This window comes from Gossypium arboreum, chromosome 10 (genome assembly GCF_025698485.1).
Source record: "Gossypium arboreum isolate Shixiya-1 chromosome 10, ASM2569848v2, whole genome shotgun sequence".
Classification (NCBI taxonomy): Eukaryota; Viridiplantae; Streptophyta; class Magnoliopsida; order Malvales; family Malvaceae; genus Gossypium; species Gossypium arboreum.
Window position 1 is genome coordinate 1,311,652 of NC_069079.1, and position 22,417 is coordinate 1,334,068.

At 37.0% G+C, this 22,417-nt stretch overlaps 1 pseudogene; it reads left to right on the top strand.

Moving 5' to 3' along the window:
- Positions 1-172: 172 nt before the first annotated feature.
- On the top strand, positions 173-22,417 carry LOC108464770 (cysteine-rich receptor-like protein kinase 10; annotated as a pseudogene).

Consider the following 22,417-nt stretch of genomic DNA (forward strand, 5'->3'; position numbering starts at 1 on the left):
TCATCCCGGATGAAGTAATATAGTCAATTTCCACATTGAATATTATTTATCATTAAATTCCATCCCATTTCGTCCTTGTAGATTAATTATACACAACGTTTTTTCTTAGTAAAAGCAGCCATGTCATAAATTATTTTATATAGCTGACCTCTCTCGTCTTAGATCCAAACAAGGAGATAAAGCAAAAAAAAAAAAAAAGGAAAAATATGCAGAGCTCCACATTTTTCATAACCCTGCGGCTGTTAGTAATAGTCTTTTCCGTGCTTAGCCTTGTAACTGAAGCTCAGCCTCCTACTTATCTCTGGCACATTTGTCCTAACACCACCACTTTCCGCAAAAACAACACTTACCAAGCCAATCGTGATACCCTCTTAACTTCGCTATCGTCTAATGGCAGTTGTGGTAATGGTTTCTACAACACAACCGCAGGCAGAAACCCCAACACGGTTTACGATCTTTTCCTCTGCCGTGGGGATCTTTCTACCAGCGTTTGTCAGGCGTGTGTCACCTTTGGCTCTACTGACATTTCCCAACGTTGTCCTGTTGAAATAGAAGCGGTGGTTTGGTACGACGAGTGCCTCCTACTATACTCGTACAAAAATATATTTTCCGCCGTGGCTGAAGAACCTGCAATTATCTTGTTCAACATCCAGAACATCAGTGACCAAGTCCGTTTCGACAGCCAAGTTCAAGAAGTGATGAGTGGTACAACAACCCAAGCCGCAAACGCAGCACCATGTGCTAAAAAATTCGGGACTAGAGAGGCAGATGCCAATTTTACATCGAGTTTTCGAACACTATATACCCTTGCTCAATGTACACCGGATTTGCCAACCTCTGATTGCGACAGATGCCTGCGATATGTAACTGGAAACCTTCCAAGAAGAAGCCAAGGAGGAATGTTGTGCGGAAACGTGTGAAAGAGTAAAAATATTGTACTAAAAAATCACACTAAGTTCAATTCCCAAGAAAGAGAGGTAGATTACGAAGATCACTTAAATACCAAGTCTTTCCTAGCCAGAATATCCCTCTATCGTAATTTAATAGCACAATAAATCACTACAATCATATTCACAAAATATGCAAAATAAATAATAAAGAACACCAGAATTTTAACGAGGTTCAGCAAATTTTGCCTACGTCCTCGGGCACTACCAAATATATTTCACTCCAAAAAATTACAAGTGAAATTTACAAATAGGGAGAGAGAACAATGCCTTAAGTAGAGAATGGCAAATGTGGGATGAAGAAAGTAAGAAATGGTTAGGCCTATTTATAGTTGAGGTTCAAGAATCAACTTGCAATGTCCCTATACAATTAGGGACCAAAATTGCAATTATCCTATGCCAACTTTTAACCCAACTTGCCAACCAATCTTACTTTCTACTTTCGGTGCCCACTCTTTTTGGCTTTTCAAATAATGGGTGGGTTCCAATAATCTCCACCTTGAAGATTTGATTAGGATAATCTTATCTTCACACAATTCTTTCTGCCTTTGACAACAATACTTGATAGTGCCTTCTTCAACTGTTAAACTTGCAGGATATTAATCAAGTTCAAACAATTTTCAAACTTGGTTACTGTTACCACCTTGGTCATCATATCTGCGGGATTATCTGCAGTCTTGATCTTCTGAAGACAAATTTTTCCCTCATCAATAATTTTCCGCACAAAGTGGAAACTACGTTAATATGCTTTGTACGTGCATGATAAACTTGATTCTTTGCTAAATGAATAGCACTTTGACTATCACAATACACGTTAACATGCTCCTGGACCAATCCCAAGGTTTTAGTCATGTACTCGACTTCTGTGGTTGACAATGCAACTGTAGACTGTAGTGTAGACTTCCAACTTATTGGTCCTCCAGCAAGTGTAAACACATAACCGGTGGTTGATCTTCGCTTGTCCAAATCACTGGCATAGTCAGAATCAACGTACCCAATAACACATTTACCAAGTGTATTATCCTGCTTGAACAGTAATCCAACATCCACGGTCTTCTAAATATACCGTAGAATCCATTTCACAGTTTGCCAATGTCCTTTTCCAGGATTATGCATATACCTGCTCACTATACTAACTACTTGTGAAATGTCGGGTCTTGTACACACCATTGCATACATCAAGCTACCCACTGCATTAGAATACGGAACTTGCAACATGTATTCTCATTCTATATTCGTCGAAGGAGATAGCTGTGCAGAAAGCTTGAAATGAGAAGCCAACAGGGTACTTACAGGTTTTGTCTGTTCGTTCATGCCAAACTGCTGTAGTACCTTTTTCAAATACTGCTTCTGAGACAAGCTAACTCTATCATGAGCTCTATCTCTCCATATTTCCATGCCGAGAATATTTTTAGCTTCTCCTAGATCTTTCATCTCAAACTCGAGATTGAGTTGAGTCTTCAATCTTTTAATCTCAATTTTGCTCTTAGATGCTATTAGCATATCATCAACATATAATAGTAAGTCTATGAAAGTTCCTTCTTGTAGCTTCTGAAAATACACGCAATGATCAAATTTACTTCTTGTGTACTTTTGCCCTTTCATGAACTGATCAAATCGCTTGTACCACTGCCTCGGAGATTGCTTCAATCCATAAAGCGACTTTGTCAGTTTGCAAACCCAATTTTCTTTTCCAGTAACATTGAATCCATCTGGCTGAGTCATATAGATTTCCTCTTCCAAATTACCGTGTAAGAACACGGTCTTCATATCAAACTGAACTAGTTCAAGATCATATTGCACAACCAAGGCTAGCAAAATCCGAATAGGCGAATGCTTCACAACTGGAGAAAACACTTCATTGTAGTCTATTCCTTCTTTCTGAGCGTAACCCTTTGCTACCAATCTAGCCTTGTATCGAATCTCATTTTTACCAGGAAATCCTTCCTTCTTTGCATATACCCATTTGCATCCAATTGCCTTCTTTCCCTTGGGCAGTGTCACCAACTCCCTGGTCCTATTTTTATGAAAAGACTGCATTTCTTCATTCATTGCTTGCTTCCACTTTACACCACAGCAGAATAGGGTGGCAGAACGCATGAATCGAACTATACTGGAGAAAGTTTGATGTATGTTGTCCAATGCTGGATTGGGCAAGAATTTTTGGGCTGAGGCAGTTAAATATGCGTGCCATCTAATTAACCGTTTGCCATCAGCTGCAATAAATGGAAAAACTCCTATGGAGATGTGGACTGTAAATCACATCGATTATGATTCTTTACATGTATTTGGTTCCACTGCATATTATCATGTAAAAGAATCTAAGTTAGACCCAAGAGCAAAGAAAGCATTATTCTTAGGTATAACTGATGGAGTAAAAGGATACCGTCTCTAGTGTCCTGATACAAGGAAGATTGTTTTTAGTAGAGATGTGACTTTTGATGAATCAACCATGTTAAAGTACAATGATTCACAAAAGGATGACAAAACCAGTAGTACTTTGCAGCAGGTGGAGCTTGAAAAGGTTAACGATGATCCAGCTAATATTGGAGGGACAAATGATGAAGAGGTTCCTACCCAAGAACCTCTACAGCAATAAGATTCAATTGCATATAGGAGGCCAAGAAGAGAGATTCGTAAGCCTGCTCGCTTTGATGATATAGTGGCCTATGCACTTCCAATTGCAGATAATGATGTTCCTTCTACTTACACAGAAGCAATAAGTTCAATTCCCAGGAAAGAGAGGTAGATCACGAAGATCACTTAAATACCAAGTCTTTCCTAGCCAGAATATCCCTCTATCGTAATTTAATAGCACAATAAATCACTACAATCACATTCACAAAATATGCAAAATAAATAATAAAGAACACCGAATTTTAACGAGGTTCAAGAATTTTGCCTACGTCCCGGACACTACCAAATATATTTCACTCCAAAAAATTACAAGTGAAATTTACAAATAGGGAGAGAGAACAATGCCTTAAGTAGAGAATGGCAAATGTGGGATGAAGAAAGTAAGAAATGGTTAGACCTATTTATAGTTGAGGTTCAAGGATCAACTTGCAATGTCCCTATACAATTAGGGACCAAAATTGCAATTATCCCATGCCAACTTTTAACCCAACTTGCCAACCAATCTTACTTTCTACTTTCGGTGCCCACCCTTTTTGACTTTTCAAACAATGGGTGGGTTCCAATAAGGAAGAATTTGAGTCCTAGCTGCAACGTCAGATATGAAGTTTACTTGTTCTATAATCTAAATCAAATAGCAGTTGCATCTCTTCCACCTCCTCTAGTTCCAGGTTTATCCTTACTGTTCATTCATAATTTTGGGTTAGATCATGAAAAAGATAAAGCTAGAGGAAATAGATTTTTAATCTAATAGTCTACCACCTAGACACTCTTTCTGACTACATAGTATATTAACGGTATATATCATGGCTTCAGAAGGGAATGGCCGAAGATCATGGTCAATAATTATTGCCATTGTTGCTCCAATTGCTGCCTTCATTTTGCTTTTCATTTTGACTTGTTGGCTGTTAAAGAGGGGAACAAGAAAGTACCATACTATCCACGGAGAAAACGGTAGAGGGAATGATTAAGCTTGTGCTTCTATTGAGCCATAACTATTTTATTTCCTTGTCTTTCACAAAAAAATTTGTCACCCTTTCACCATTTTGTTGTTTGGCAGGACATGACATAACCACTATAAAATCATTGAAGTATGATTTTACCACAATTGAAGTTGCAACAGACAAGTTTTCAGATGCCAACAAGCTAGGCAAAGGAGGTTTTGGTGAGGTTTACAAGGTACTTGGTCATTTTATTCGTACAGAGTCCAACCAATTTGAGAAAAAACTTGGTCTAAATACGCATTTTAATGATTGGTTATTAATTTGCATATGCTTAGGGTATCCTACCTAACAAACAAGAAATAGCTGTTAAGAGGTTATCAAGAGGTTCAGGACAAGGCACTGAGGAATTTGAAAACGAGGTCGTATTGATAGCCAAGCTTCAACACAGAAATCTAGTCGGCGTATTGGGCTTTTGCTTGGAAAGAGATGAAAAGATACTTCTCTACGAATATGTTCCCAACAAGAGCCTTGACTATTTTATTTTTGGTATTTTTCACATACTTTGCAATGACCATTTTGAGAATTTGCGTTTGCTTTAAGGGTGGTTTTTAAACACAATTTTTTGTTTTTGTTTAGATCGTGCGAAGGAAGGACAATTGGATTGGTCGAGACAATACATGATAATTGGAAGAATTGCTCGTGGAATTCTTTATTTGCACGAGGATTCTCGACTTAAAATCATTCACCGTGATCTCAAGGCCAGCAATATATTATTAGATGGAGACATGACACCCTAAATATCGGATTTTGGCATGGCAAAAATTTTTGGAATTGATCAATGTAATATCCTGAATTAGGGCTTAATCGGAATAGTGGTTTCGTGACCACAAATCTGAGATAGAAATAATTATTTTACAATGATTTTGATGTTTATGATATGATTGCATGATTGTGTGAAAATTTCGTGATGAAATTCTATGCCTAAAGTGCTTAAATTGAAAGTAGGGACTAAATCGAATAAGTTGCAAAACTGGCATTCTAGAAGTTTTTCGTATGAAATTGTTTTGGAATATTAATGAAGAGGTCTTAAATAGCAATTTGACCAATTTTAAGTTCATGGACAAAATTAGGACATGGAAGGAATTTTTGGAAAGTTTAGTAGTAAGGGTATTTTGGTCATTTAGTTATTAAAATGAATTAAAACAAAATTAAAAGCCAATTTTGTCCATCTTCTTCATTAGGCCGAAATTTCAAGGGTTCTTCATAGCTAGGGTTTGTTTCAAGCTTCCAAGCTCCATAATCAAGAAAGACGTGGAATCGACCTCAATCGAGGAAAAGAAAAGATTGTGGACTAAATTGCAAAATCTTTGTATTTTGGTACCAAGGTAAGTTCATGTGTAAATAATGTAGCATAATTGTTATTTTTAAGTTATTGATATTAATTATGTGTTATGCTGAATTTTATTATGAAATGTATGCTTTGTGGTTAATTTCAAATAATATGTAAATTATGTGAACTACTTGTTAAATATAATTGTTACTGAGTATTGATTTCGCATTCTACGGAAGACGGCAAGGATAAGTGTTCGAGGAAAAGCCCGTTTGAACCTTAGGAATAGATTAGGATACAAGTGACATGTCACTTTCGGATGGTTGAGCATCCGAACTCGTTGAGTTGAGTCCGAGTTCACTTATGGATGCGAATGTCCGAACTCGTTGAGTTGAGTCCGAGTTCACTTATGGATGCGAACGCCCGAGCTCGTTGAGTTGAGTCCGAGTTCGCTTATGGGCGGGTTACATGATTGCTTGATTGTATATATGGCACTTATGTGCAAGTTATCCATGTATCCGAATTATATTCCGATGTGTTCAACGGGTAAAGTTCTACTCAAATGGAGGAAAATTTCGAGATGTAAAGAGACATATTGGTAAGTGATATGAAATGTATATTTTGGACAGGTATGTATTTAACCCTCGGGTTGAGTATTGATACAACCACGATAAGATAATAAGATGATGAAGAATGATTAAAAATGTGATATGTGTTTTAGTGATGTATGCTAATGTTGACTGGTATAACTATTTGTTATGTTACTTATTATTTGCATATGAACTTACTAAGCATTTATGCTTACTCCCTCCTTCTTACTCATTGTAGTTTTGGACAAGCCAGCTCAGGAGTCGGGATAGGTCAAGGCTCACCACACTATCCGAAGACTTTTGGTAAATGGCTTGTAAATTTAAGTATGGCATGTATAGCAATATACCCATTTTGTGTAAATGATCTTATGGTATGGTTATGAAATGGTTGAGGAAATGCTTGATAATGATAAATTATGAAAATGGTTAGTTTAGATTATGTTTGATGTTAAGGAAAACTATTAAGATACTTAGTGCATAAAAACTCATAAAAAGGATGAAATTTACCATAAACAGAATACCGCAGCAACACTAACGCGAGTTTGAAAATTTACTAAAAATCATAGAAATTGAATTTGGTGGTGAAATACATATCAAATTGAAGCTTATTATGTCTAGTTTCACATGAAACAAATGAAACAAGTAAAAGAAGTATATGTTAGAAGATATTTTAATTTTAGTGAAACAGAGTCATAGCAGTTTCAGAATCCCCTGTTCCTAGTTTAGAAATTCACCATAAATTGTAAAGATATAATTAGGTGGTGTATTTTATATCCTCAGAATCCTTATTGAGTCTAGTTTTAGTATAAACAAACCTCATAGTCATATGAATTTTTTACAGATAGAAATGTGGTTCGTAGTAAACAGAGGTCAGACCAGTCAAGTCCTGAAACAGGGGTAACTTTAACTAATAAACTGTACTAATTGGCCCAACCAAAAATTCTAGAAAAAAATTAGTAGATAGTTATATGAGTCTAGATTCAGGGAAAATTTACGGATCTTAATTTTGAGTTTTTTAACTCGAGATATGATTTTTCTTGTGACTGTGACGCAAGTAGCTTAAAAGCTGTGAATGTAGAAACAAATAATCCAAAGTTCTAAAAATGTTAAACTAAGCTTAGTAACACCTCATACTCGACTCCGACGACGGTCTCGGGTGTGGGGGCGTTACATTTAGTGGTATCAGAGCCAGGTTTAGTCGGTTCTCGGACTACGTGTTGTATGTACGGATTTTGCTATACATGCCATATGTATGAATTGTGATAGTGTGACGACTTCTGACCTTTTTAAATGAATTTTTTTTTATATAGTAAATGGATCCCGATCCAGCTGTGGCAGATGAAGTACAGAGTAATGCGCCAGCTCCGGCTGATGGAGCAGCGCCGACTAAAAACCCACCCCCTACTGTTGGTCAGGGAGGAGGAGAAAGGGATCGGGAAGCCTTTCTCCAAATGATGAGTGCATGGTACACTGAGTTCGCTCAGACGAACCCAAATGTACGACCTCCTCACCTCCCCAATTCCTCAACCTATGCCTCCAATGCCTCAAGGAGTAGATATGATAAAATTTCACAGAACCCCGTTGATAGAATTCGTAAACAAGGGCTGAAGAATTTAGAGCAAATATTGATGATGATGCAGAGAAAGCAGAGTTCTGGCTTGAAAATTCTATCCGGGTATTTGATGAATTATCTTGTACACCTGAAGAATGTTTGAAATGTGCTACATCTTTGTTGAGAGATTCAGCCTATAATTGGTGGAAGACTTTGATTTCGGTGGTACCGAAAGAGAGGGTAACCTGGGAATTCTTTCAAGAAGAGTTTCGGAAGAAATATATTAGTGAAAGATTTATTGATCAGAAATGTAAAGAGTTTCTTGAGCTGAAGCAAGGTAATATGACAGTCTCAGAATATGAAAGAGAGTTTGTTCGATTAAGTAAGTATGCCAGGGAATATGTTCCTACAGAAGCCAAGATGTGCCGACGATTTGAAGACGGGCTTAACGAAGACATTAAGGTATTTGTTGGGATCCTTGAACTAAAAGAAATGGTGGTACTTGTCGATCGAGCTTGCAAGGCTGAAGAATTACTGAAGGAAAAGAAAAAGGTAGAATCTGAAACACGAAATTGGAAGAAAAGACCAATGAGTAAGGCACCTCACAAAGAAACCGGAAAGTCAAGAAATATGAATCCTCGTTCCCAAGTTTCAATTTGGGCAATCATATGGAAATTTTAAGAAGCGAAATGTGGGTCCTAAATCTCGGACTACTTCTGCGGCTAGTGTGGAAATACGAGATTTGTTAAACCCGAAAGTGCCGTGTGGTAGAAATCATTTTGGTCCGTCAGAGCAAATGAATGTTTTCGATGTGGTTCTCCGGATCATTTTATTAGAGACGCTTGAGAGAGTGAGAAAGAAAAATTTCGAATGTAAAAGCTAGTGGTGCAGACTCGAGGGAAGGTATCCGAGAAAAGCTGGAAGTGAAACAAGCAATAAGAATGTAGCGAGGATGCACCGGTTAGACTCGAAGGAGGGCTCGGCTAGAACTTATGCTATTAAAGCGCGTGAAGATGCTTCCTCACCGATGTGATTACCGGTACATTTTCTCTCTATAATGTTAATGTTATTGCTTTGATTGATCCGGTTCTACTCATTCATATGTGTGCATGAAATTGGTGTCTAGTATGAATATACCGTTGAGAATACGAATTTATGATTAGAGTGTCGAATCCGTTAGGAAAATGTGTGACTGTTGATAAAGTATGTAAGAAATGTCCTTTAATGATTCGGGATCATTACTTTCCGGCGGACTTGATGTTGTTGCCGTTTGATGAATTTGATGTTATTTTGGGTATGGATTGGTTGACATTGCATGATGCTATAGTAAATTGCAAAGAAAAGGTTATAGAATTAAAGTGTGGAAATGGTGAAACTCTGCAGGTTGAATCAGATAAATCAGAGGCATTGCCTAGTGTGATTTCTTCAATGTCGGCTCAAAGATATCTAAGAAAGGGTTATGAAGCTTATTTGGCGCATGTAATTAATACAAAAGAAGTTGAAAAGAAAGTTGAATCAGTGCCGGTTGTGTGTGAATTTGCGGATGTATTTCGGAAGAATTGCGGGTTTGCCTCATCGGAAGTAGAATTTGGTATTGATTTGATACCGAACAGCTCGATCTCGATTGCTCCATATAGAATGGCACCAACAGAGTTGAAAGAATTAAAGTCGCAGCTTGCAAGAGTTGGTGATAAAGGCTTTGTGAGACCGAAGTTTTCACCTTGGGGTGCTTCCGTGTTATTTGTGAAAAGAAGGATGGTTCTATGAGATTATGTGTTGATTATCGGCGGTTAAACAAGGTGACAATCAAAAGCAGTATCCGCTGCGAGAATTGATGATTTGTTTGATCACTAAAAGGAGCGACATAGTTTTCAAAGATTGACTTGAGATCCGGTATTACCAAGCTGCGGGTAAAGGAGTCGATGTACCTAAAACTGTTTTTAGAAAAAGGTATGGTCATTATGAATTTTTAGTTATGCCATTCGGATTGACAAATGCTCCTACTGTGTTTATGGATTTAATGAATCGCATATTTCGGCCATACTTGGACAAATTTGTTGTGGTGTTTATAGATGATATTTTAATTTATTCAAAAGATGAGACAGAGCATGCTGAGCATTTGAGGATAGTTTTGCAAACTTTGATAGATAAGCAGCTGTATGCTAAGTTTAGTAAAAGTGAATTTTGGCTCCGAGAAGTTGGATTTTTGGGTCATATTGTTTCAGGTGATGGTATACGGGTTGATCCTAGTAAAATTTCAGCCATTGTTGATTGGAAACCACCGAAAAATGTAACTGAAGTTAGAAGTTTCTTGGGGCTAGCTGGGTATTATCGGCGGTTTGTAAATGGATTTTCTATAATTGCTGCTCCTATAACTAGATTACTCCGAAAGGATGTTAAATTTGAATGGACGGAAGAATGTCAACAGAGTTTTGAAGAATTGAAAAGTTATTAACAGAGGCACCAGTGTTAGTACAGCCCGAATCAGGTAAAGAATTTGTGGTGTATAGTGATGCTTCTCTAAATGGTTTGGGGTGTGTGCTCATGCAAGAAGGAAAAGTGGTGGCATATGCTTCGAGGCAGTTAAAACCTCATGAGAGGAATTATCCTACTCACAATTTGGAATTGGCTGCGGTGGTGTTTGCTTTGAAAATTTGGCGACATTATTTGTATGGTGAAAATGTCGGGTATATACCGACCACAAAAGTCTTAAGTACTTGATGTCACAAAAAACTTGAATTTGAGACAACGAAGATGGTTGGAGTTGTTGAAAGATTACGAGCTTGTTATTGATTATCATCCGGAAAAGCAAATATGGTTGCTGATGCTTTGAGCGAAAGTTGTTGTTTGCTTTGAGAGTTATGAACACTCGATTGAAAGTGTCGATGATGGTTCGATTCTAGCGAGTTAAGAGCAAAACCAATGTTTTTACAAGAGATTTCAAACTCGGAAAAATGATCAAGATTTGCTAGCCAAAAAAAACAGTGTGAAGTCGACACGGATCGATTTGAAATTGGTTCGATGGGTGCTTAATGTTTAAAGATCGGATTTGTGTAAATCAAGAATGAGGAATTGATTCAAAAGATCCTACAGGAAGCACATAGTAGTTATTTCTCGATTCATCCGAGTAGTACGAAAATGTATAATGACTTGAAGAAAATGTATTGGTGGAATGGAATGAAAAGAGATATATCGAGTTTGTATCCAAATGCTTAATTTGTCAACAGTGAAAGTGAACACCAAGTACCTTCGTGGATTACTCCACCCTATTATGGTTTCGAATGGAAATGGGATCGGATTACTATGGATTTTGTTTCAGATTGCCATTGACTTGGGAAAGAAAGATGCCATCTGGGTAATAGTTGATGATTAACTAAGTCGGCTCATTTTATCCCTGCGTCGCATTTATTCTCTTAACAAGTTGGCTGAATCGTATATTAAAGAAATTGTTAGATTACACGGAATACCATTATCGATTATTTCAGATAGAGATCCAAGGTTTACCTCGCGGTTTTGGCAAAAGTTGAAAGACGCGTTAGGTACGAGTTAAATTTCGATCGCTTTCATCCACAAACCGATGGACAATCGAGAGAGTAATTGATTCTTGAAGACATGCTCGGATGTTGTGTATTGGAATTTCAAGGAAGTTGGGAAAGATATTTGCCATTGGTAGAATTTGCTTACAACAATAGCTATCGACGAGCTTGAAAATGGCACCTTATGAAGCATTGTATGGTCGCAAGTGTCGAACGCCTTTGTATTGGATGAACTCAAGGAAAATCAGATTTATGGAGTTGATTTAATAAAAGAAATCAAGAAAAGTGAAGATAATTCGAGATTGTTTGAAAGTCGCTTCAGATAGATGAAAATCTTATGCGAGACCTAAAGCGAAAGGACATTGAGTTTCAAGTTGGTGATAAGGTATTTTGAAAGTGTCTCCATGGAAGAAAGTCCTTAGATTTGGACGAAAGGGCAAGTTAAGTCCGCGTTTTATTGGACCGTATGAAATAATTGAAAAAGTTGAACCGGTAGCATATCGGCTAACGTTACCACCCGAATTAGAAAAGATTCATGATGTCTTTCACGTATCTATGTTACGTCAGTATCGTTCGGATCCTTCACATATAATTTCACCGACAGAAATTGAATTGCGATCGGATATGACTTATGAAGAAGAACCGATTAAGATTTTAGCTCGAGCAGTCAAACAACTAAGAAATAAAAGTGTTGCACTTGTGAAAGTGTTGTGGCAAAAGCATGGGGTAGAAGAGACCACATGGGAAACTGAAGAAACTATGAGAAACCAATACCCACACCTGATTACCGGTAAGATTTTCGAGGACGAAAATCTTTAAAAGGGGGGGAGAGTTGTAATATCCTGAATTAGGGCTTAATCGGAATAGTGGTTTCGTGACCACAAATCCGAGATAGAAATAATTATTTTACAATGATTTTGATGTTTATGATATGATTGCATGATTGTGTGAAAATTTCGTGATGAAATTCTATGCCTAAAGTGCTTAAATTGAAAGTAGGGACTAAATCGAATAAGTTGCAAAACTTGCATTCTAGAAGTTTTTAGTATGAAATTGTTTTGGAATATTAATGAGGAGGTCTTAAATAGCAATTTGACCAATTTTAAGTTCATGGACAAAATTAGGACATGGAAGGAATTTTGAAAAGTTTAGTAGTAAGGGTATTTTGGTCATTTAGTTATTAAAATGAATTAAAACAAAATTAAAAGCCAATTTTGTCCATTTTCTTCATTAGGCCGAAATTTCAAGGGTTCTCCATAGCTAGGGTTTGTTTCAAGCTTCCAAGCTCCATAATCAAGAAAGACGTGGAATCGACCTCAATCGAGGAAAAGAAAAGATTGTGGACTAAATTGCAAAATCTTTGTATTTTGGTACCAAGGTAAGTTCATGTGTAAATAATGTAGCATAATTGTTATTTTTAAGTTATTGATATTAATTATGTGTTATGCTGAATTTTATTATGAAATGTATGCTTTGTGGTTAATTTCAAATAATATGTAAATTATGTGAACTACTTGTTAAATATAATTGTTACCGAGTATTGATTTCGCATTCTACGGAAGACGGCAAGGATAAGTGTTCGAGGAAAAAGCCCGTTTGAACCTTAGGAATAGATTAGGATACAAGTGACATGTCACTAGGATGGTTGAGCATCCGAACTCGTTGAGTTGAGTCCGAGTTCACTTATGGATGCGAATGTCCGAACTCGTTGAGTTGAGTCCGAGTTCGTGAGATGTAACTAGGCATCCGAACTCGTTGAGTTGAGTCCGAGTTCACTTATGGATGCGAACGCCTGAGCTCGTTGAGTTGAGTCCGAGTTCGCTTATGGGCGGGTTACATGATTGCTTGATTGTATATATGGCACTTATGTGCAAGTTATCCATGTATCCGAATTATATTCCGATGTGTTCAACGGGTAAAGTTCTACTCAAATGGAGGAAAATTTCGAGATGTAAAGAGACATATTGGTAAGTGATATGAAATGGATATTTTGGACAGGTATGTATTTAACCCTCGGGTTGAGTATTGATACAACCACGATAAGATAATAAGATGATGAAGAATGATTAAAAATGTGATATGTGTTTTAGTGATGTATGCTAATGTTGACTGGTATAACTGTTTGTTATGTTACTTATTATTTGCATATGAACTTACTAAGCATTTATGCTTACTCCCTCCTTCTTACTCATTGTAGTTTTGGACAAGCCAGCTCAGAGTCGGGATAGGTCAAGGCTCACCACACTATCCGAAGACTTTTGGTAAATGGCTTGTAAATTTAAGTATGGCATGTATAGCAATATACCCATTTTGTGTAAATGATCTTATGGTATGGTTATGAAATGGTTGAGGAAATGCTTGATAATGATAAATTATGAAAATGGTTAGTTTGGATTATGTTTGATGTTAAGGAAAACTATTAAGATACTTAGTGCATAAAAACTCATAAAAAGGATGAAATTTACCATAAACAGAATACCGCAGCAACACTAACGCGAGTTTGAAAATTTACTAAAAATCATAGAAATTGAATTTGGTGGTGAAATACATATCAAATTGAAGCTTATTATGTCTAGTTTCACATGAAGCAAATGAAACAAGTAAAGGAAGTATATGTTAGAAGATATTTTAATTTTAGTGAAACAGAGTCATAGCAGTTTCAGAATCCCCTGTTCCTACTTTAGAAATTCACCATAAATTGTAAAGATATAATTAGGTGGTGTATTTTATATCCTCAGGATCCTTATTGAGTCTAGTTTTAGTATAAACAAACCTCATAGTCATATGAATTTTGTACAGATAGAAATGTGGTTCGTAGTAAACAGAGGTCAGACCAGTCGAGTCCTGAAATAGGGGTAACTTTAACTAATAAACTGTACTAATTGGCCAAACCAAAAATTCTAGAAAAAAATTAGTAGATAGTTATATGAGTCTAGATTCAGGAAAAATTTACGGATCTTAATTTTGAGTTTTGTAACTCGAGATATGATTTTTCTTGTGACTGTGACGCAAGTAGCTTAAAAGCTGTGAATGTAGAAACAAATAATCCAAAGTTCTAAAAATGTTAAACTAAGCTTAGTAACACCTCATACTCGACTCGTGACGGTCTCGGTGTGGGGCGTTACATTTAGTGGTATCGAGCCAGGTTTAGTCGGTTCTCGGACTACGTGTTGTATGTACGGATTTTGCTATACATGCCATATGTATGAATTGTGATAGTGTGACGACTTCTGACCTTTTTAAATGAATTTTTTTTTATATAGTAAATGGATCCCGATCCAGCTGTGGCAGATGAAGTACAGAGTAATGCGCCAGCTCCGGCTAATGGAGCAGCGCCGACTAAAAACCCACCCCCTACTGTTGGTCAGGGAGGAGGAGAAAGGGATCGGGAAGCCTTTCTCCAAATGATGAGTGCATGGTACACTGAGTTCGTTCGTACGAACCCAAATGTACGACCTCCCCCACCTCCCCCAATTCCTCAACCTATGCCTCCAATGCCTCAAGGAGTGGATATGATAAAATTTCACAGAACCCCCGTTGATAGAATTCGTAAACAAGGGGCTGAAGAATTTAGAGCAAATATTGATGATGATGCAGAGAAAGCAGAGTTCTGGCTTGAAAATTCTATCCGGGTATTTGATGAATTATCTTGTACACCTGAAGAATGTTTGAAATGTGCTACATCTTTGTTGAGAGATTCAGCCTATAATTGGTGGAAGACTTTGATTTCGGTGGTACCGAAAGAGAGGGTAACTTGGGAATTCTTTCAAGAAGAGTTTCGGAAGAAATATATTAGTGAAAGATTTATTGATCAGAAATGTAAAGAGTTTCTTGAGCTGAAGCAAGGTAATATGACAGTCTTAGAATATGAAAGGGAGTTTGTTCGATTAAGTAAGTATGCCAAGGAATATGTTCCTACAGAAGCCAAGATGTGCCGACGATTTGAAGACGGGCTTAACGAAGACATTAAGGTATTTGTTGGGATCCTTGAACTAAAAGAAATGGTGGTACTTGTCGATCGAGCTTGCAAGGCTGAAGAATTACTGAAGGAAAAGAAAAGGTAGAATCAAACACGAAATTGGAAGAAAAGACCAATGAGTAATGCACCTCACAAAGAAACCGGAAAGTCAAGAAATATGAATCCTCGTTCCCAAGTTTCAGCTGGGCAATCATATGGAAATTTTAAGAAGCGAAATGTGGGTCCTAAATCTCAGACTACTTCTGCGGCTAGTGTGGGAAATACGAGATTTGTTAAACCCGAGTGCCAGCGGTGTGGTAGAAATCATTTTGGTCCGTGCAGAGCAAATGAATGTTTTCGATGTGGTTCTCCGGATCATTTTATTAGAGACCGCCCAGAGAGAGCTGAGAAAGAAAAATTTCAGAATGTAAAAGCTAGTGGTGCGGACTCGGGGAGGTATCCAGAAAAGTTGGAAGTGAAACAAGCGAAGAATGTAGCCGAGGATGCACCGGTTAGACCTGAAGGAGGGCTCCGCTAGAACTTATGCTATTAAAGCGTGAAGATGCTTCCTCACCGATGTGATTACTGGTACATTTTCTCTATAATGTTAATGTTATTGCTTTGATTGATCCGGTTCTACTCATTCATATGTGTGCATGAAATTGGTGTCTAGTATGAATATACCGTTGAGAATACGAAATTTATGATTAGAGTGTCGAATCGTTAGGAAAATGTGTATTTGTTGATAAAGTATGTAAGAAATGTCCTTTAATGATTCGGGATCATTACTTTCCAACCGACTTGATGTTGTTGCCGTTTGATGAATTTGATGTTATTTTGGGTATGGATTGGTTGACATTGCATGATGCTATAGTAAATTGCAAAGAAAAGGTTATAGAATTAAAGTGTGGAAATGGTGAAACTCTGGGTTGAATCGGATAAATCGAGGCATTGCCTAGTGTGATTTCTTCAATGTCGGCTCAAAGATATCGAGAAAGGGTTATGAAGCTTATTTGGCGTATGTAATTAATACAAAAGAAGTTGAAAAGAAAGTTGAATCGGTCTTGGGTTGTGTGTGAATTTGCGGATGTATTTCGGAAGAATTGTCGGGTTTGCCTCAATCGGGAAGTAGAATTTGGTATTGATTTGATACCGGAACACTCCGATCTCGATTGCTCCATATAGAATGGCACCAACAGAGTTGAAAGAATTAAAGTCGCAGATTGCAAGAGTTGGTGATAAAGGCTTTGTGAGACCGAGTTTTTCACCTTGGGGTGCTCCCGTGTTATTTGTGAAAAAGAAGGATGGTTCTATGAGATTATGTGTTGACTATCGGCAGTTAAACAAGGTGACAATCAAAAACAAGTATCCGTTACCGAGAATTGATGATTTGTTTGATCGGCTAAAAGGAGCGACATGGTTTTCAAAGATTGACTTGAGATCTGGTATTACCAAGCTGCGGGTAAAGGAGTCGGATGTACCTAAAACGCTTTTAGAACAAGGTATGGTCATTATGAATTTTTAGTTATGCCATTCGGATTGACAAATGCTCCTACTGTGTTTATGGATTTAATGAATTGCATATTTCGGCTATACTTGGACAAATTTGTTGTGGTGTTTATAGATGATATTTTAATTTATTCAAAAGATGAGACAGAGCATCTTGAGCATTTGAGGATAGTTTTGCAAACTTTGAGAGATAAGCATTTGTATGCTAAGTTTAGTAAAAGTGAATTTTGGCTCAGGAAGTTGGATTTTTGGGTCATATTGTTTCGTGATGGTATACGGGTTGATCCTAGTAAAATTTCAGCCATTGTTGATTGGAAACCACCAAAAACGTAATCGAAGTTAGAAGTTTCTTGGGGCTAGTGGGTATTATCGGCGATTTGTAAATGGATTTTCTATAATTGCTGCTCCTATAACTAGATTACTCGAAAGGATGTTAAATTTGAATGGACGGAAGAATGTCAACGAGTTTTGAAGAATTGAAAAAGTTATTAACAGAGGCACCGGTGTTAGTACAAACCGAATCGGTAAAGAATTTGTGGTGTATAGTGATGCTTCTCTAAATGGTTTGGGGTGTGTGCTCATGCAAGAAGGAAAAGTGGTGGCATATGCTTGAGGCGCTTAAAACCTCATGAGGGGAATTATCCTACTCACGATTGGGAATTGGTCTGCGGTGGTGTTTGTTTTGAAAATTTGGCGACATTATTTGTATGGTGAAAATGTCGGGTATATACCGACCACAAAAGTCTTAAGTACTTGATGTCACAAAAGACTTGAATTTGAGACAATGAAGATGGTTGGAGTTGTTGAAAGATTACGAGCTTGTTATTAATTATCATCCGGAAAAGCGAATGTGGTTCTTGATGCTTTGAGCGAAAGTTGTTGTTTGCTTTGAGAGTTATGAACACTCGGTTGAAAGTGTCGATGATGGTTCGATTCTAGCGAGTTAAGAGCAAAACCAATGTTTTACAAGAGATTTCGAAACTCGGAAAAATGATCAAGATTTGCTAGCCAAAAGAAAATAAAGTGAAGTCGATACGGATCGATTTGAATTGGTTCGATGGGTGCTTAATGTTTAAAGATCGGATTTGTGTACCAAGAATGAGGAATTGATTCAAAAGATCCTAGAGGAAGCACATAGTGGTTATTTCTCGATTCATCCGGTAGTACGAAAATGTATAATGACTTGAAGAAAATGTATTGGTGGAATGGAATGAAAAGAGATATATCGAGTTTGTGTCCAAATGCTTAATTTGTCAACGGTGAAAGTGAACACCAAGTACCTTGAGATTACTCCACCTATTATGGTTTCGAATGGAAATGGGATCGGATTACTATGGATTTTGTTTCAGATTGCCATTGACTTCGGGAAAGAAAGATGCCATCTGGGTAATAATTGACAGATTAACTAAGTCGGCTCATTTTATCCCGGTACGTACGAATTATTCTCTTAACAAGTTGGCTAAACTGTATATTAAAGAAATTGTTAGATTACACGGAATACCATTATCGATTATTTCAGATAGAGATCCAAGGTTTACCTCGCGGTTTTGGCAAAAGTTGCAAGACGCGTTAGGTGCAGTTAAATTTCGATCTTGCTTTTCATCCACAAACCGATGGACAATCGAGAGAGTAATTCAGATTCTTGAAGACATGCTCAGATGTTGTGTATTGGAATTTCAAGGAAGTTGGGAAAGATATTTGCCGTTGGTAGAATTTGCTTACAACAATAGCTATCAAACGAGCTTGAAAATGGCACCTTATGAAGCATTGTATGGTCGCAAGTGTCGAACGCCTTTGTATTGGACTGAACTCAAGGAAAATCAGATTTATGGAGTTGATTTAATAAAAGAAACTGAAGAAAAAGTGAAGATAATTCGAGATTGTTTGAAAGCTGCTTCAGATAGACAGAAATCTTATGCAGACCTAAAGCGAAAGGACATTGAGTTTTAAGTTGTTGATAAGGTATTTTTGAAAGTGTCTCCATGGAAGAAAGTCCTTAGATTTGGACGAAAGGGCAAGTTAAGTCCGCGTTTTATTGGACCGTATGAAATAATTGAAAAAGTTGGACCGGGAACATATCGGCTAGCGTTACCACCCGAATTAGAAAAGATTCATGATGTGTTTCACGTATCTATGTTACGTCGGTATCGTTCGGATCCTTCACATATAATTTCACCGACAGAAATTGAATTGCGACCGGATATGACTTATGAAGAAGAACCGATTAAGACTTTAGCTCGAGAAGTCAAACAACTAAGAAATAAAAGTGTTGCACTTGTGAAAGTGTTGTGGCAAAAGCATGGGGTAGAAGAGACCACATGGGAAACTGAAGAAACTATGAGAAACCAATACCCTTTTTTTACGGTAAGATTTTCGAGGACGAAAATCTTTAAAAGGGGAGAGTTGTAATATTCGAATTAGGGCTTAATCGGAATAGTGGTTTCGTGACCACAAATCCGAGATAGAAATAATTATTTTACAATGATTTTGATGTTTATGATATGATTGCATGATTGTGTGAAAATTTCGTGATGAAATTCTATGCCTAAAGTGCTTAAATTGAAAGTAGGGACTAAATCGAATAAGTTGCAAAACTTGCATTCTAGAAGTTTTAGTATGAAATTGTTTTGGAATATTAATGAGGAGGTCTTAAATAGCAATTTGACCAATTTTAAGTTCATGGACAAAATTAGGACATGGAAGGAATTTTGGAAAGTTTAGTAGTAAGGGTATTTTGGTCATTTAGTTATTAAAATGAATTAAAAACAAAATTAAAAGCCAATTTTGTCCATCTTCTTCATTAGGCCGAAATTTCAAGGGTTCTCCATAGCTAGGGTTTGTTTCAAGCTTCCAAGCTCCATAATCAAGAAAGGCGTGGAATCGACCTCAATCGAGGAAAAGAAAAGATTGTGGACTAAATTGCAAAATCTTTGTATTTTGGTACCAAGGTAAGTTCATGTGTAAATAATGTAGCATAGTTGTTATTTTTAAGTTATTGATATTAATTATGTGTTATGCTGAATTTTATTATGAAATGTATGCTTTGTGGTTAATTTCAAATAATATGTAAATTATGTGAACTACTTGTTAAATATAATTGTTACCGAGTATTGATTTGGCATTCTACGGAAGACGGCAAGGATAAGTGTTCGAGGAAAAGCCCGTTTGAACCTTAGGAATAGATTAGGATACAAGTGACATGTCACTAGGATGGTTGAGCATCCGAACTCGTTGAGTTGAGTCCGAGTTCACTTATGGATGCGAATGTTCGAACTCGTTGAGTTGAGTCCGAGTTCGTGAGATGTAACTAGGCATCCGAACTCGTTGAGTTGAGTCCGAGTTCACTTATGGATGCGAACGCCGAGCTCGTTGAGTTGAGTCCGAGTTCGCTTATGGGCGGGTTACATGATTGCTTGATTGTATATATGGCACTTATGTGCAAGTTATCCATGTATCCGAATTATATTCGATGTGTTCAACGGGTAAAGTTCTACTCAAATGGAGGAAAATTTCGAGATGTAAAGAGACATATTGGTAAGTGATATGAAATGGATATTTTGGACAGGTATGTATTTAACCCTCGGGTTGAGTATTGATACAACCACGATAAGATAATAAGATGATGAAGAATGATTAAAAATGTGATATGTGTTTTAGTGATGTATGCTAATGTTGACTGGTATAACTGTTTGTTATGTTACTTATTATTTGCATATGAATTTACTAAGCATTTATGCTTACTCCCTCCTTCTTACTCATTGTAGTTTTGGACAAGCCAGCTCAGGAGTCGGGATAGGTCGAAGGCTCAGTCACACTATCCAGAAGACTTTTGGTAAATGGCTTGTAAATTTAAGTATGGTATGTATAGTAATATACCCATTTTGTGTAAATGATCTTATGGTATGGTTATGAAATGGTTGAGGAAATGCTTGATAATGATAAATTATGAAAATGGTTAGTTTAGATTATGTTTGATGTTAAGGAAAACTATTAAGATACTTAGTGCATAAAAACTCATAAAAAGGATGAAATTTACCATAAACAGAATACTGCAGCAACACTAATGCGAGTTTGAAAATTTACTAAAAATCATAGAAATTGAATTTGGTGGTGAAATACATATCAAATTGAAGCTTATTATGTCTAATTTCACATGAAACAAATGAAACAAGTAAAGGAAGTATATGTTAGAAGATATTTTAATTTTAGTGAAACAGAGTCATAGCAGTTTCAGAATCCCCTGTTCCTACTTTAGAAATTCACCATAAATTGTAAAGATATAATTAGGTGGTGTATTTTATATCTTCAGAATCCTTATTGAGTCTAGTTTTAGTATAAACAAATCTCATAGTCATATGAATTTTGTACAGATAGAAATGTGGTTCGTAGTAAACAGAGGTCAGACCAGTCGAGTCCTGAAATAGGGGTAACTTTAACTAATAAACTGTACTAATTAGCCCAACCAAAAATTCTAGAAAAAAATTAGTAGATAGTTATATGAGTCTAGATTCAGGGAAAATTTACGGATCTTAATTTTGAGTTTTGTAACTCGAGATATGATTTTTCTTGTGACTGTGACGCAAGTAGCTTAAAAACTGTGAATGTAGAAACAAATAATCCAAAGTTCTAAAAATGTTAAACTAAGCTTAGTAACACCTCATACTCGACTCCGGCGACGGTCTCGGGTGTGGGGGCGTTACAATCAAACTCAAGGAACCACTAGAAAGATTGTTGGAACCTAGTAAGTTCTGACTTTGTTCAGCCTAATTGTTGAATCTAATACCTCAATTACCTTGAAATTGTATTGGTTCGACAGCGGTTATATGTCTCCAGAATATGCAATGCATGGGCAATTTTCGATGAAATCGGATGTGTATAGCTTTGGTGTTTTAGTTCTAGAAATCATAAGTGGCCTAAGGAACAGAGATTTCTATGAAACAGATGGTGCTGAGGACCTCATTAGCTACGTGCGTATAATTCTTTTCGCCTTTTTTGTTCAAATATCTTTTTATATAGAACTTATTGAATCTCTGATGAACCAATGCAGGCTTGGAAACTATGGAAGGATGAGAGACCCTTAGAATTGTTGAACCCTGTTCTGAGGAATGATTACTCGAGAAATGAAGTCACCAAATGCATCCAACTCGGATTATTATGTGCTCAGGAAGATCCAGCTGACAGGCCAACGATGGCTACCATTGTTCTAAGGATTAATAGGCACTCTGCCAAACTACTAATGCCTAAACGACCAGCATTTGTCATTGATAGTAGAACAGATGGGAGGATGCCAAACAAGGGGCTTGAATTGGACCAATCTACTACTCAATCAACGCCGTCGTCTATCAATGAGGTATCTATTACGGAATTATACCCTCGGTAATATGGCTAACGGATGCATCATCATCCTCAACCTTAAG